Consider the following 15,487-nt stretch of genomic DNA (forward strand, 5'->3'; position numbering starts at 1 on the left):
TCATTTATCCTAAATATACACAGCTAATAAAAAATACTCAAAATGCATGGATTATAGACGAAACATAATTGAGCGGTAATGAAAATTTTGTGAGAAGTAAAGCTAGTGGAAGAACTTTAAAAGAAATAGTCCACAAATCTTCTATTCTCAATTATAATTGAGTGCAACACATAGATTCCTGTTTATAAAAAAAATTACATTAAGATAAGACAAGGTATATATTTTAATCATTATGAAAATTCAATCGAGATAATATTAATTCAAAGTGATTGATAATTATAAAAATCAAATTAAAATAATATCAAATTAAATTCTTGATTTGATATTACCTCCGACATCTATATACGCTTTATATGATTCGGATATCTTGGGTTTACCCTACTAGAAAATAATAATGCAGATATGAATATGACATCGTATATGAGTTGCATTCTAAGTTCAGAGAGATTTTGCAACATGTTGCTTCTAGTGTTTTCTGTTTTCCTAAACTGGAACCGATATAGAGAACGTCACTCCTTATCCTTGATATATGAAAACTTATTTGAAGAAAGTGTTTGTTTAATCCCCTTTGGATACACATTTGGTCTCATCTCATTCCATTTTATTTCATCTCATCTCAACATCTAAACACTACTAAAATACAAACATTTTTTAATTTCTTTTTTATACTTTTTCATCTAATCATTACTAACCATTACAACATTCACTAACTCTCATATAAAAAAAAAAATTTCAACTTAAGCCTAATAGATTGGAATAGGTCGAAATTGCTAGAATTTTAGTGGATATAGAACATCCATATATGTTCTGTCGATTATTGTCCTGACACGGCAAATTCCAACCGTTTCGGCCAAACATAAACGATAATAAAAATATTGAATTTTCTCTTTCATTTCTTAAAATCTAATAAAAATCTTGACTCAAATTATTTCACTCTTATTGACATACTATCTTATTACTATTAAAAGATTTTTCATTTTATCTTATCTACTATTTAAACGAGGCCTAACCTCGTTTGTTTTTACTATTCTTCTCAATTCATCTCATCTAATTATTACAATTTTTTTAAAATTCTCACATAAAATAAAATAATAAATTTAATTTTTTCAAATCTCAAAATAAAAATAATATTAAAAAAATATATCTTTTAATATTTTATTCAACTTTTAATTTTAATATCAACTTATTTCATCTTATCTCATTTGTGAAAACAAACGATGAATGTCTTACTGAACATGTATTCACTATTTCTGTATAGCAGGATGATTTTAGATGCGTTGACATGATTTTAGATAAGTTGAATATGGTCTTATTGAACATGTCTTACTCAATTCATCTTATTAGATGGTTTTAGATAAATTGAATAAAATATTATTTTTTAATATTATTATTATTTTAAGATTTAAGAAAGTTAAATTATTTATTATATTTTGTGTAGAAATTTAAAAAAAGTTATAATGATAAAATAGAATGAGTTTTCAATTCAAATCGGAGCTAAAATGTCCCTTTTTTTTTTTTTTTTTCTTTTTTGTTTGAAGGGGAGCGGGGGGTTGAAATGATTTTCATCCTTACGTTTTCGTCGGTATATCTGTCATGATGCTGTTGCAAAATAAAGTTATAGTAGTTGTTGTGTAGTGCTGAATCATGTTCCTTGCCAACCAAGATTGAGAAGTGATTTGACATGATTCACGTTGGGTTTGTATAGACATGAAATGAGATGATATATTTTAAATAATAATTAAATAAAATATTGTTAGATATAATTTTTTAATATTATTTTTATTTTAAAATTTAAAAAAATTAAATTGTTTATTATATTTTTGTTGAAAAATTTAAAAAAATTATAATGATAAGATAAGATGAAAAGATTTATGTATCGAAACCCAGCCATAATAATAAGAAAAATTTTACACAACTTCTTACTATTAACACAATCTTCACACACTATATTTTTTTTAATTTTTATTATTTTTTATCAAATATTTATATATAAATAATGAATAGAATAATTTAATTATTTTAAATAGGAAGACATGCATGCGCAGGTTACTACCGTACGTGTTTCGACTTGTCACTTGCTTGGATTCTAATTTGGAAAGGGTAGTTGAGGTCTTTGGAATCTTCTTTAACAGATAAAGGTTAGAAAATAAATCTACATTCATGAGCAAATTTTTTCCTAAATTTTAGTTAAAAATCATATTTTTATAATTTGTTTTTATAATTTTATTCATCTTTTCAAAATCTCCCGCATCTCACTCCATATTATTTTTTTATTCTATTAAAATAATTTTTCTTTATTTTTTTTATTATTATTTTTATCTCACTTCTCATTATAATTTTTTTATAGGATGCTCTTTACAATCTTAACTACTCACTCTTTTATTTTTTTTCTTCTTTTTGAATTATTACTCTTTAGCTAATATTTTAAACAAAAATTTAAATTATTTTTTTACCGGTACGATAATATTTGTTAAATTATTATGTTTTCAAGAAAAATATAATTTTTTGTCAAAATTCGATTTTTTTCAACAGTAATATTTTGTAACGGTTCATTTTTCTAAATTAGTAGGAAATTGAAATATATAATTCAAATCCAAATTAAAAAACTAGAATTATATAATTATGAGAGAATTGAAATCGTACATAACATTGTGGAAATCTGTGTTTGTTAATAAAAATTAGTCTAATGTATAGTAAAATTGACTTTATTTAATATTATTGAAAGATTTTAAAATATAATCTGCCTCACATTAACAAAAATAAGAAATATTCTCCTCCTTTTCTCTCTCAGGAAAAGGGTGGAGCGAAGTGAGTGGGACATGGAAACGGTTATAACAGAAGTAGTGGAACAGGGTGGCGTGAGGTGGTACAGAAGATACGTACGGGGGCTGAAGGTGTGTTGGTACGGTGGTGTAGGTGACGGCGAGGGTATCTGTGAAGAAGGTAGTTGTAGGGAGGAACCTCAGGTGCTCGGAAGGTGGTCTCTGAGAAGGAAGGAGGCGAGCAATGTAGGTTTTGGAAGAGAAATGGAAGAAACTGAGGCTACGGGAAGAAGAAGTTGCTGATATTGTTATAGAAGACAATGTTCCCGAGGTCTTGAGATACAAGGAGCAAAGAAGTCTAGTGGGTAAAATGGTTTCGTCTAGAACCATAAGCAGGGAGGCACTGGAAGCAACAATGGCGAAGATATGGAGAATCAGTAAGGCAGCTAAGTTCATGGAGGTTAGTTTGAATACGTTCGTCTTGGTCTTCGAAAACCAAGAGGATAAACAAAGAGTCTGGGCAGGAAGGCCTTGGCTCTTCGATAACAATCTGTTAGTATTGAGGGAGTTTGAGGGTCACATTCCACTTCATCGCATAAACTTTGATTATGAAAGCTTCTGGATTAGAATGCACAACTTGCCTTTATCATGCATGACCAAAGAAAGAGGAATACAGATTGGGAGTACAGTTGGTAAGGTCGAGAAAGTTGATGTTCAAGATGATGGTTGTGGTTGGGGAAGCTATTTGAGGGTTCGTATATTTGTGGATTTGTCACAGCCTTTGGCAAGAGGTCGTACTCTGAAGATAAAGGGAGAGAGTGTCTGGGTTCCGTTCAGCTATGAGAAAATGCCTCGCATCTGTTTTTCCTGCGGATGCATAGCTCACGGGACAAATGGAAGCTGCACTGTACTGGAGGAGTCAGAAAGTAAGGAGGAGCAATATGGTGTGTGGATGAGAGCTTCACAGTTCAAAAAGGTTAGTAATGCGAGTAATACTTTTAGTAAGGAAGAGGGGTTTAAGAAGTGGAGAAAGGAAGATCCTAAGCAGTCTTCTGGTGAGGATAAGAGAGAATATAATGATGAAAACGGGGGTAGTGAGGGAGAGAGAGGTGAGGAAAGAAAACTGATCGGAGAGGAAGAGAGTAATGAGGTTTTTTCAGGAAGTTTTAATAAGGGGGGAGAAGAGGAGGGTGTTTATACTACTACTTCTGAGGAGTTGTATATGAAGGATAGGTCAGGACAAAACATTGGAGAGAGGGGCTTGATAGAATTGTATGAGGTGGAGCTGAGAGATGAGGTAGGTTTTCAAGTGGGGGACATGAGTATTGAAATTGGGGCGAGAGAGCCAAGGCCTGTGGAGGAGGCAGTTCAGACTAAAGGTTGGAAGGAAAGTGAGCAGGGCATACAAAAAGGAACATGGAAAAGGAGAGCTAGGAAAAAAGGGAAGAAGGACAGTGGTGGAACAACCATTGTTAATAAAAAAAGAAATGAGGAATGTGTGATAGAAGAAAAGGAAAGAGGGATAAATAGGAAAAAAGGGAGATGGAGCAGTGGTGGGGAGGGTAAAGACAGTATGGTGGAAGTGGTGGAGGCTGAGTTTCAGCCCCGCCAAGCATTATGAAGATATTAAGCTGGAACTGTCGAGGATTGGGGAATCCTCGGACAGTTCGAGAGCTCTGCATGATGGCAGAGAAAAATAAACCCAACTTGGTTTTCGTTATGGAAACTAAGATTAGAAGAAAAAGGATTGAGTTTCTAAAAAAGAGGTTAGATTGTGAGGGATGTATTATGGTGGATCCAGTGGGAAAAGGGGGGGGTTTGGCTTTGTTTTGGAAGGCAAATGTGGACTTTGAGATATTGAATTATTCCCAAAGGCACATTAATGCCTGGATTTGGGATGAAGGTGTTGAGAAACGTTGGCTGCTAACTTGTTACTATGGTCAACCTGAAACGGCAAAAAGGAAGGAATCATGGGAATTGTTAAAATCTTTTAAACCACAAATGCAGGTGGGCTGGTGTGTGTTGGGAGATTTCAATGAAATACTTGTTAATGGTGAAAAGGAAGGGGGAAGAGTGAGACCTGAGGGACAGATGGCATTGTTTAGGGAGGCTCTAATTGATGGAAACCTTTATGACTTGGGTTGGAAGGGAGACAGATTTACTTGGAGTAATTTGCATGGTGATGAATCATTTACCAAGGAAAGGCTAGATAGGGTTGTGGCAAACACTGAGTGGAGAGAGGTGTATAAGGAGTCACGGGTTGAAGTTCTGGTGGCTAGTTCTTCTGATCATAAACCTTTGCTAGCTCACTTAATGAAGCATAATGCAGAAAAAGGGGTTAAGATGAGAGCATTCAAGTACGAGGCAAGCTGGGCCTTAGAAGATGACTGTGAACAAGTGTTAAAGACAGCATGGAGGAAGGAAGAAGTGGGGAGGAATCCCTCAAACAAAGTGATTAGGCTATTGGAAAATAGTAAAGCAGTTTTTCAGAAGTGGAGCAGGAAGCTAAGTATAGGAGGACAAAAGGATATTGAGGAAAAGACAAGGCTATTACAGAGACTTCAAGAGGATGAAAATAGTGATAATTCATTAGTGATAAGGAGAGTGAAGGAGGAGATGAACCTGCTGCTGGAAAAAGAGGATCTGAGGTGGCGACAGAGGGCAAAGGCTAATTGGTACATGCTTGGAGATAGAAATACTAAGTATTTCCATGCTTGTGCCAATCAAAGGAAAAAAAGGAATCTGATTAGAGAGGTGATGAATGAAAACAACATAAGAGTTATTGGTCATGAAGAAATTGAGCAAACTTTCAGGAGGTATTTTATGGACCTTTTTCAGACTAGCAATCCCAATGAAGAGGTGATAGAAGACTGCATTGGAGGTATTGAAGCAAAGGTTACTCCAGACATGAATGACTGGATCTCGAGGAGCTTCTCAAGAGAGGAGGTGGAAGAGGCAGTTAAACAAATGGGACCGTTAAAATCCCCGGGTCCAGATGGTTTTGGAGCTTGTTTTTTCCAAAACCATTGGAAGATTGTAGCTGAAGAAGTGTGCCAGGCAGCATTATCTATTTTAAATGGTAACTCTATGGACTCTGCCCTTAATTACACTTATATTGCTTTGATTCCTAAAGTTAAAGATCCTTTGTTGGTTAGTGACTTTAGACCAATTAGCCTTTGCAATGTCATTTACAAAATTGTGTCAAAAGCTATCACTAACAGATTTAAGAGAGTGTTATCTACCATCATCTCCCCCTCCCAAAGTGCCTTTTTGCCTGGGAGAATGATTAGTGACAACATTATGATAGCCTATGAATTACTTCATTCAATGAAAACAAGAAAGAAGGGGAGGGTGGGAAGTATGGCCATGAAGTTGGACATGTCCAAGGCCTATGACCGAGTGGAATGGAAGTTTATTGAGGCAGTAATGGTTAGGCTTGGTTTCTGTGAGAGATGGGTGAAGCTTATCATGAAATGTGTCTGTTCAGTATCATTCTCAGTTTTGATCAATGGAAAGGTGGGCCATACCTTTAAGCCTTCAAGGGGGTTAAGGCAGGGTGATCCTTTGTCACCCTACCTTTTTATCCTCTGTGCTGAAGGGTTGAGTTAGATGCTTAATTGTTATGAAAAACAGAATTTGATTAGAGGTGTGCAAGTGTCTCGAGGGGGGACAAGAATCAATCATCTTCTCTTTGCAGATGATTGTATTCTGTTTGGTAGAGCTAAGTTGGAAGAATGGGATAAGTTTCAAGAGCTTCTACACAAATATGAGCAAGCCTCTGGCCAGCTTCTTAACAAAGGGAAGACTTCCATTTTTTTCAGTAATAATACCAATGAAGGGGATAAGAGAAGGATTATGGTGGCTGGGGCTTCTGTGGCTTCTGGCAGTTATGAGAGATATCTAGGTCTTCCAGCTTTGGTAGGAAGATCTAAATACAATTCATTTAAAGTATTGAAGGATAGGGTTTGGCAGAGGATCTCTAGCTGGAAAAACAGCTTCCTTTCACAAGCTGGAAAATAAGTATTGATAAAGGCAGTGCTTCAATCTATTCCCACGTATACTATGAGTGTGTTCAAGCTCCCTGTGAAGTTGTGTAAGGATATGAATGGATTATTTTCCAGATTCTGGTGGAGGAAGCAGCACATGGAGGGGGGTATCCAATGGAAGAAATGGGAATCTTTGGGGTTGCAAAAAGGGAAGGGAGGCTTGGGATTCAGGGATTTGGAAAGTTTTAACTTGGCTCTCTTAGCAAAGCAAGGGTGGAGGCTAATCAAATATCCTGATTCTCTAGCAGCAGTGGTTTTTAAGGAAAAGTATTTCGGGCATTCAAGTTTTTTGGAGGCAAGGCTTGGCAGACAACCCTCTTTTCTGTGGAGAAGCATCTGGTCAGCAAGAGATTTGCTTCTTGAGGGAGTGAGATGGAGAGTGGGGGATGGTAGTAAGATTCAAATATGGGGCTCTAAATGGATGCCAACTCCTACATCTTTTTCAGTCCAGTCACCAGTGTCTATGCTAAGGGAAGATGCAAAGGTGGAAGAGTTGATTGACAAACAGAACAGAGCATGGGATGAAGGGAAAGTGAGAGCCATTTTTTCAAGTGAAGAGGCAGAGATAATTCTTAATATTCCTTTGGGCAGAGGTATGGCACAGGATAAAATTATATGGGGACCTTCGAAGAAAGGGGCTTTTACTGTTAGTAGTGCATATTATCTGCAGCTTGAAAGACTGAGAAACAGCAGAGGCTCAAGTTCAGATGCAGAAATGGTAGATAAAAGATGGAGGAATATATGGGATTTAGAAGTTCCAGGTGTGGTCAAGTTATTTCTATGGAAAGCAGCAAGTAACTTGCTGCCCACAAAGCAGAACCTATTCAAAAGGAAGATAGTGCAGGAGCCAAGTTGTCCAATCTGTCAAGGAGAAGAAGAGTCAGTTATCCATGCCTTTTGGGAGTGTAAAGCAGCAAATGATATATGGACTGATAAGAGAAGCCTAGTACAGAAATGGAGTTGTAAGGAGACTGACTTTATGAAGCTATGGGAGAAACTGATGGCAAGATTGAACATGACACAACTAGAAGAGATGGCTATCCTTTTCAGAAGAGTGTGGCTCAGGAGGAATGAATATGTTTTCGAAGAGAAGCTATCTTGTCCTAGGAAAGTCTTCACCTCAGCTATGGAAGGGCTTGAAGGGTACAGGAATTCTAAAAGGGTACAAAGGCAGGAAGTTCACTCAGTAAGTGCAGAAGAGAATAGACACATATGGCAGGTACCAAAGGCTGATTATGTGAAGGTTAACTGGGATGCATCATTAGATTTAAAGAGGAAGAGAATGGGGATGGGTATTGTGATTAGAGACGAGAAGGGAGAGGCACTGGTAGCAGTCTGTGATCAGAAGAAGCACGTACAGGATCCATTAGTGGCAGAATGTCATGCACTTTGGAAGGCTCTGGAGCTATGTAATGAACTGAACTTTCAAAAGGTAATGTTGGAAGGAGATGCCAAGAACATTGTTTCAGCTGTTAACAGTGAGGAGGAGGATCTGTCCTGTGTTGGTTTTATAGTTGATGATATACGTTCAGTGTTCAGAAACAGACCAAATTGGTCTTTACATTTTGCTTATAGAGAAAGAAATATAGTGGCACATACATTAGCAAAAGAAGCTTTGAAGTTTGAAGAAGCTAAGATTTGGATTGAAGAAGTTCCAAGTGTTATTGTAAATTGCTTGGAAAAAGATAAACGTTGTATTACTTAAAGTTTGATTAATGAAGTTTTTGAGGTTTATTTCAAAAAAAAAAAAAACAAAAACAAAAATAAGAAAATTTGATTTTTATGATATTGTTTCTAATTTTAAAAATAGAGCAAGAATAATAAATACATCTAAATATATAATTAAATGGAATCAAAAAGTAATTTAGGATTGATACAGTTGCAAAATCCAAAGTTAGTTTAAGAAATGGATGTAGCCCACTTTTCTTTTCATATTTGTTTTTCCTATAATTTAGTTAAGGAACATTTTGTTCATCTCGATTGGATTTTTTTCCAGTCCGATTTGAAACTTGAAAAATCGGATTTCGGTTCGAGTTTCGGATTGAAACAAATTTAGACTAAATCCGGGTCGCAAAACTTGGATATACCGATCCGAGTACGGTGTTTACGAGGTACCCTTTTTTTTTTTTTTTTTTTTTTAAATAGCCTCGATTTTACTGGAACGTGGTTGAGGATAGATGAATTCTTTCGAAATTTCGGAACTCAAAAGCCATATCCTTATCGGTTCTTCTCAGATCCTTGTAGTGTAGAACAACAGAATCTTCTCATTTCCTTGAAGTAATCGGATTATGATTTGGAAGATGAAAAGGATGTAATTGCTCTGAAGCAAAGCCGGGAAACGGAAAACGGAAATACGAGAAATTCAAAGTGGAAAAGGTGTGGAAAGAAAGATCCAGAAGATAAAAGCAAAATGATTGCTTACTTTTATATCTGAATCATAAGAATTGAAGTGCATTAATTTCAGCCTCCTATTTTTAAATGGTGCTACCCATTGAAATATTGCAGACCCGATGGGTGTTCATCAGTTCTTTACATGGACGCAGAGACCCATACTAAGATTTCCTACTGATCATGGCAGATCTGTTCCGCATGTGTTGCGCTCCATATGCTGCAGTGGAAGCCACTGTTGGAATTATCCTTAACGGGAACAGCCGACAGGAAGCGGAGAGGGTTTCCTCAAGGGATCCATGAGACCGCTGCCGTGGTTAAGCGCATACAACTCTTCGTGCATCCGATCATTCGCCTGCACCAGAGTGAACTGTGGAGCAGATACCAAGAGCACTCTCATTGGATTAGCTAAATTAAAGTACATTTTTTATGAATGCAAGATGAATTTAACATTTAGCTATTACATTCACATAAATTTCTATATTGGAATAGCTATTTTTTCATTATATGACAATAAAATAATATAAAATAAATTTAACTTTGACTATTCGCATCAAATCTTCAAATTGAATTATCCATTTATTCATTATATAATAATAAATAATTAATAATTTTGAAAATTTTTTAATTTTTTTAATTATGAATTTATTTTATTTTATCATATTTTACTATTCATAATATTATATATTAATTAGTAATTGTATTCTAATTATATTTTTTCAATTGTCATTTAAAATGGAGAGAGAAAGAAATAATATAAAAAAAATTTGATGAATGAATAGTGTGTTCCAAATTTAGAAATTAGTTTAGACTTTACTGTAGCTATATTCTAAATATTTGAAATATAGTTAATTCAATGTGAGAGATTTTATGACCTAATAGCTAAATTCTTATTGGATTTAGCTTTTAGCTAATCCAATGAGAATGCTCTAAGTCGCTGGTGGGACGAAAAATTAAAAAAATCGGGTACCGGATTGGTAACATGAGTTCCGGATTTAAAACCTGGATTAGACCCGGGCTAACTTGGCCTGGATTTGGAATCAGTGTTCTAGTCTGGGTATATCCGAGTTCTCAGGTCAAAATTCGGATGAATAGTCTTCCGACTCTTATATAGGAGATGGATGTGAATCCTTTAGACTAAGTGCCGTTTGTAGTGAAATAAGATAAAATATTTTTTTATAAAAGTTAAAAGTTGAATAAAATATTATTATTATTTTAAAATTTTAAAAAGTTGAATTAAGATTTAAAAAAATTAAATTATTTATTGTATTATATATAAAAATTTAAAAAAATTATAATAATAAAATAAGATAAATGAATTTCTCAACCAAACCAATCTAAAACCAAAAAGGAAGAGAAAATCAGAAAAATAAAGAAATGTTGAAGATTATTCACGTTCCAGCCGAAACAGGAACCTGACTCGCATCGGAAGTTTTACACGAGAGAGATTGGAACAAACAAGAACAAAATTTGAAAGTAAAACTGTATATGTACAACTGAAATAAAACGCAAAATCGAGAAAGCGGTGGGAAAGGAAAAGTACTGAAGAAGGAAAAAAGCCCCTAAGCCCATATACTGCTTATTCGTTTTCTAGGCGTTCCCTACAGACTCGCAGCCAATCCCAGAGGAGAAGGCGACGACTGCTGCCTGGCGAATACTCGGAGAAGATTGACACGCCACTTCTCCGGCTGCTCCAGCTCGATTTTCTCCATTTCTTTCTTGATCTTTGTAACTTGGTTGTGAACTGGAACACCCCTATATAATCCACCTCCGTCGATACCCTTCTCGTTACGCTTGTTTTCCTTATTCTTGCTGCTGTTGTCGTTGCTGTTGTAGTTATTGAGGTTGTTCTCGTGCTCCATTTTGTGGCTTTCACGCCAAACTCACAAGACTCTGTTTCTCTCTGTGCGCGGCGAACTCACTATTACGCCCCTATATATCGCTTTTGCGGTGCGTTGAGAGAGAGAGAGAGAGAGAATGAAACACGATTTGTTCATGTGGGATAAAAGGAAGGTTGGGGACGAAGGCGATGTCTTTTTTATGGATCAATTTTGTACGATTCCCTTGGACAGTGTAGAGAGAGATATCCTACCATATTGGACTCCCTGGCAGTCAAATAGTAACCATACTGGCCTGCCAATGGTCAACGACTCCATCGGCAGTTTTTACCTTTTATTAATATATATTATTATATTTTGTTCGTTCTTCCTGATTTCGAGCCCTGCTAAGATGTTTTTTTGGAAATGTTATTATTTTATTATTAAAAGTTATAAGATTGATTCTGCATATTTGAGATTATTTTTCATTGTGAATTGATTATACAACCATAATATATTCGCAACTTTATAGTAAAATAATATTTTTTAAAATATTTAAATGCATCAAATTAAAGCAAAAGTCAACGACAATTTTAGAAAGGAAAATGTTAGGGGAGCCTCTTACGGTTGATGTATTTTACTTTATCTTTTTTTTTTATTTAATGGTTAAGAAAGTGATTATTAGTGAAATTGAGTATTTTTTTTTTTTTAATAATTAAGAATGTTAAAAAAATACTTAAATTAAAATCAAAACAAAAAATTTATAACTAGTAGGGCTGTACAGGAATAGCCGGGAACCAATCAGACCGACTGCCAGAGCACAGAATTGGCAAGGAACTGGTCGGCGGGCAAGAGGAATTGAGGAAAAATCAATATCGGTGGTTCGGTGCCGGTTTAAACCCCTGGAAAACCGCTGAACCGACAGATCCGATCTATTTATATATATATATATATTAATATATGTATATAAAACGGCGTCATTTCACTTAAATGAGTGAAACAACGTCGTTATAGGGCCTCGAAGTTGGAAAAAAAAATTGTCGTTTCAAAATGAATTAATAACCCTCCTTTCTTCTTCCCCGTGTTGTCTTCTTCCTCCCTGCAACTTTCTTCTTCTTCCAGGACAGACGACGGCGTGACGCATCTTCCTTCTTCTTCAGTTCCTCCTCCTTCACAGAAGATGCCGACGGTAGACCAAAGACCGCATCGATGCACGTCGAAACCGATATGATAGGTTTTCTCTCTCCAAACCCACGGTTTTAGCCGGTTCAATAAACTCACGGCAACGTCGGTGGGGTCTCAGTTTGGTTCCGAAACTAACGCCAAACCTATCGGTGTTCAATCCTAATAACTAGCGGTATGCCCAGCGGTAAACGCTGGGCGGCCCGCTAGCATGATCTTTTTAATATATGATCATTTCATTATAAAGTATTATAAAAGTTGTGAATGAGATGTGTTTCTTTACCATTTTTGGTTTTTCATTAAATAATGCTTGGTATAAGAAATAGGAAGCCAATTATGTTAATTGGCATAGTTGTATACCCGTATAGTCTGCACAATCCGACCTTCATTGTGCCACTTCACTTGTATATCCTTCTTGCCTCCTGCTCCTTCCCCCTAACATGATACCCACTCTTGAACAATTGAAGAAATCCCCATGGTGAAATTTAACTTCACCCTCCATCTAGCCTTCTCACGAGGATAATTGAGTTTACCTTAAACACATCTCTCTACCACTTTATTTATTATTTTTTTAAAATTGATGTTAAATGGCACAAGAGTTCAATCATGCCGTATGTACCAACGAAATTCGATCCTGTACTATTTATTATACCTGTTTATTTTATTTATTCTTATTTTTCTTGTTTAGAATGTAATGGTATAAAATATAGGTAATTGCTTGAGCCTTGGACAGCCAAACGGTTATGACACGTTCGACGTGTCCTTCATTTCACCGCTGGTCTCCAACACCAGTTATAAAATATCAACTTTTAAACCAACTTTGGAATAAGAAAATGAAAAACGCTTGTTGCAAGCGTTTGGTGTAAACGGCATGCAAACGAGATTGACGTAGAGATACTTTATGAGAGGGAGACTGAGTTGATGAGAGAGAGATGAGGAGAGAAAGAGATGACGCTGATGAGAGAAAAAGACCGAGCTGATGAGAGAGAGAGAGAGCTGATGAGAGAGAACCTGTGCGTTTAGAGAAAGAGTAAACAATTCATTTTAAATCTGACGTAACATGGACGACTGCACATCGGTTGTATCTACCGACTGTATATAGAAGAATTGTAAGAAAATATACTTAATTCACAGATCATAATTGTTCATCGTCCGATATAAAATAACCACCAATAATTTCACAGAATATCAATATCTTTAACGAGGAAAAACGACAACCCCATACTATTTTTGGGGCTACACTACTTCTCCTTCCCCGTAACAACAACTGTTAATGCAAGGAAATGTCGAGACAACGTTGACAAATATAAACAATGAACTTAAAAAAATATAAGAAAGATCATACATAGTCTCAAGAAATATCGAGACAACGTCTACAAGAAATCAGACTTTTTCCAGTGATTTTAAAATCGCTGCAAAACAAATAGTCGCAAATAGTTCTTATTTGCGGCGATTTTAAAGTCACCGCTTAATTCCATCGTGAAATTTGAAAATCCTGATGGAGAATTTACTGTTTATTTTATTGCGGAAACTTTTATATCTATTGTGGCAATTTAATCGTCACAAGAAAATATTGTTTACTGTTGCGCCATTTTCCATGTGTTGAATTTAGAAATCACTTTAACAGATATTATTTGCAGCAAAAATGTCACCATAAACAATCATCTAGAACACTTGATGTTTATTAGCGGTGAAAGAAAAATTCCGAAAAGATAATAAAATTTAAACCGCGTCTTTCCCCTCAATTTAATTCCCTCCAAGCGTCCCCCTCCCCCTCTCCCTCTCCCTCTCCTCCCTCAAGCCTCCACCGTGCACAACCCGTCGCCAGCGACCCCACCACGCCACTACTACCCCACCTCCTCGTCTAAATTCATTTCCCCCAGTTCTATATTAAACATCATCACCTTCTTTGACGAGAAATCCCAATTCCCCTTCCCTTTTCCGAAACTCGCAATTTATATATATATCGGTGATTTATCTTTCTAAATACCTTATTGCTTTGGTTTTCTACTATTATTTTAATTGGGGATAATATTCATGACTTCTTGTATTTAGTTCATCGCTCTTAGAATGTATTTAGGTATTTTGTTGTATACTTCCTGTGTATATGGTATATGCCTATTTCATTCATATTAATAAAATTTATCTCTTACGTATCAAATATATATATCGGTGATTTATTTTTTTGTCTGGAAACATACTCCGATGAAGGGACCCGCCAAAGGTCACAACCATCATCTCTCTCGCGGAAACGACGGCTAGCTGTAGGTAATTTCATTTCCACCACTGCGTGGTTTAGGGTTTCTTCAATGACCATATGAAATTTGTTGGGGATTGAGGGGTGGTACCCTTAATCTAGTCTATTCAAAACCTTTTTTTCAATTTATTTGATTTGTGCAAGAGTTGAGTTGGCCGAAGGGCTCTGTATTCAGGTGCGATGACCACGGTATTCTTGCGTCAATTTCCCTCTCAATGCTGAACAACGTCCATTGGCTTCCTTTGAAGTGAAGGCATTCCTCTTCTGAATGCTCGGATCCCCAATCAAAGTAAGTATTTCTTGCACAAATGCCCTTTATTATTTTTCAGTCTCTCGTGGATGGAGAAGCCATTTGTCTTATCTTTGACATAGAATCTTATGAAAACATGATGAACTGGTCCATTTTAGAATTAGAGGTAGAAGACATAGAATCTTATGAAAACATGATAAGCTGGTCCAATTTCCAATAGCCTCAAGACACTCTGTTAGTCACTAAAACGAACTTCTCTAAACACATTCTGTTACTAAGTTTCCCTTTATTTATTTTTTAGAAGTAAGAAGATTTTATTAATAAGTGCAATGGTGAAACCCCCATACACAAGTAGCTAGAGTACTCATTACATAGGGTGGTGTTATCATTTCATTCAATCAAGAGGAATCACTTGCTTCAAATTTGAGCATACTTGGAAGAACAGTTTGTGAGCCTTGATCCAATCACGACATGGATTTTGCCATTTTGGTGCAATTTATGGAATGCAGAGGGAATTTAGTGAAGGTGACATGCTAAAGGTTAGCCTTAATTAGTTCAACGATTTTTCTGAAATGTTTATAATTTGAGGTTGAGGTTGATATATAGTTTATTATTTGCTTCCAACAATGAAACGACATTTAATTTATTTGGAGAGATTAGGTTCAACAAGAGTTTATGCATGGATTTAAGAAAAGTGATTAGATAATTTGATGCAAAGAAGAAAAGAAGAATATATGACATAGGATGCTAAAATATAGGAAGCACTTTTAGTTCTTTGCTATGGA

This window comes from Juglans regia, chromosome 13, assembly GCF_001411555.2.
Source record: "Juglans regia cultivar Chandler chromosome 13, Walnut 2.0, whole genome shotgun sequence".
In the NCBI taxonomy this organism is placed as follows: Eukaryota; Viridiplantae; Streptophyta; class Magnoliopsida; order Fagales; family Juglandaceae; genus Juglans; species Juglans regia.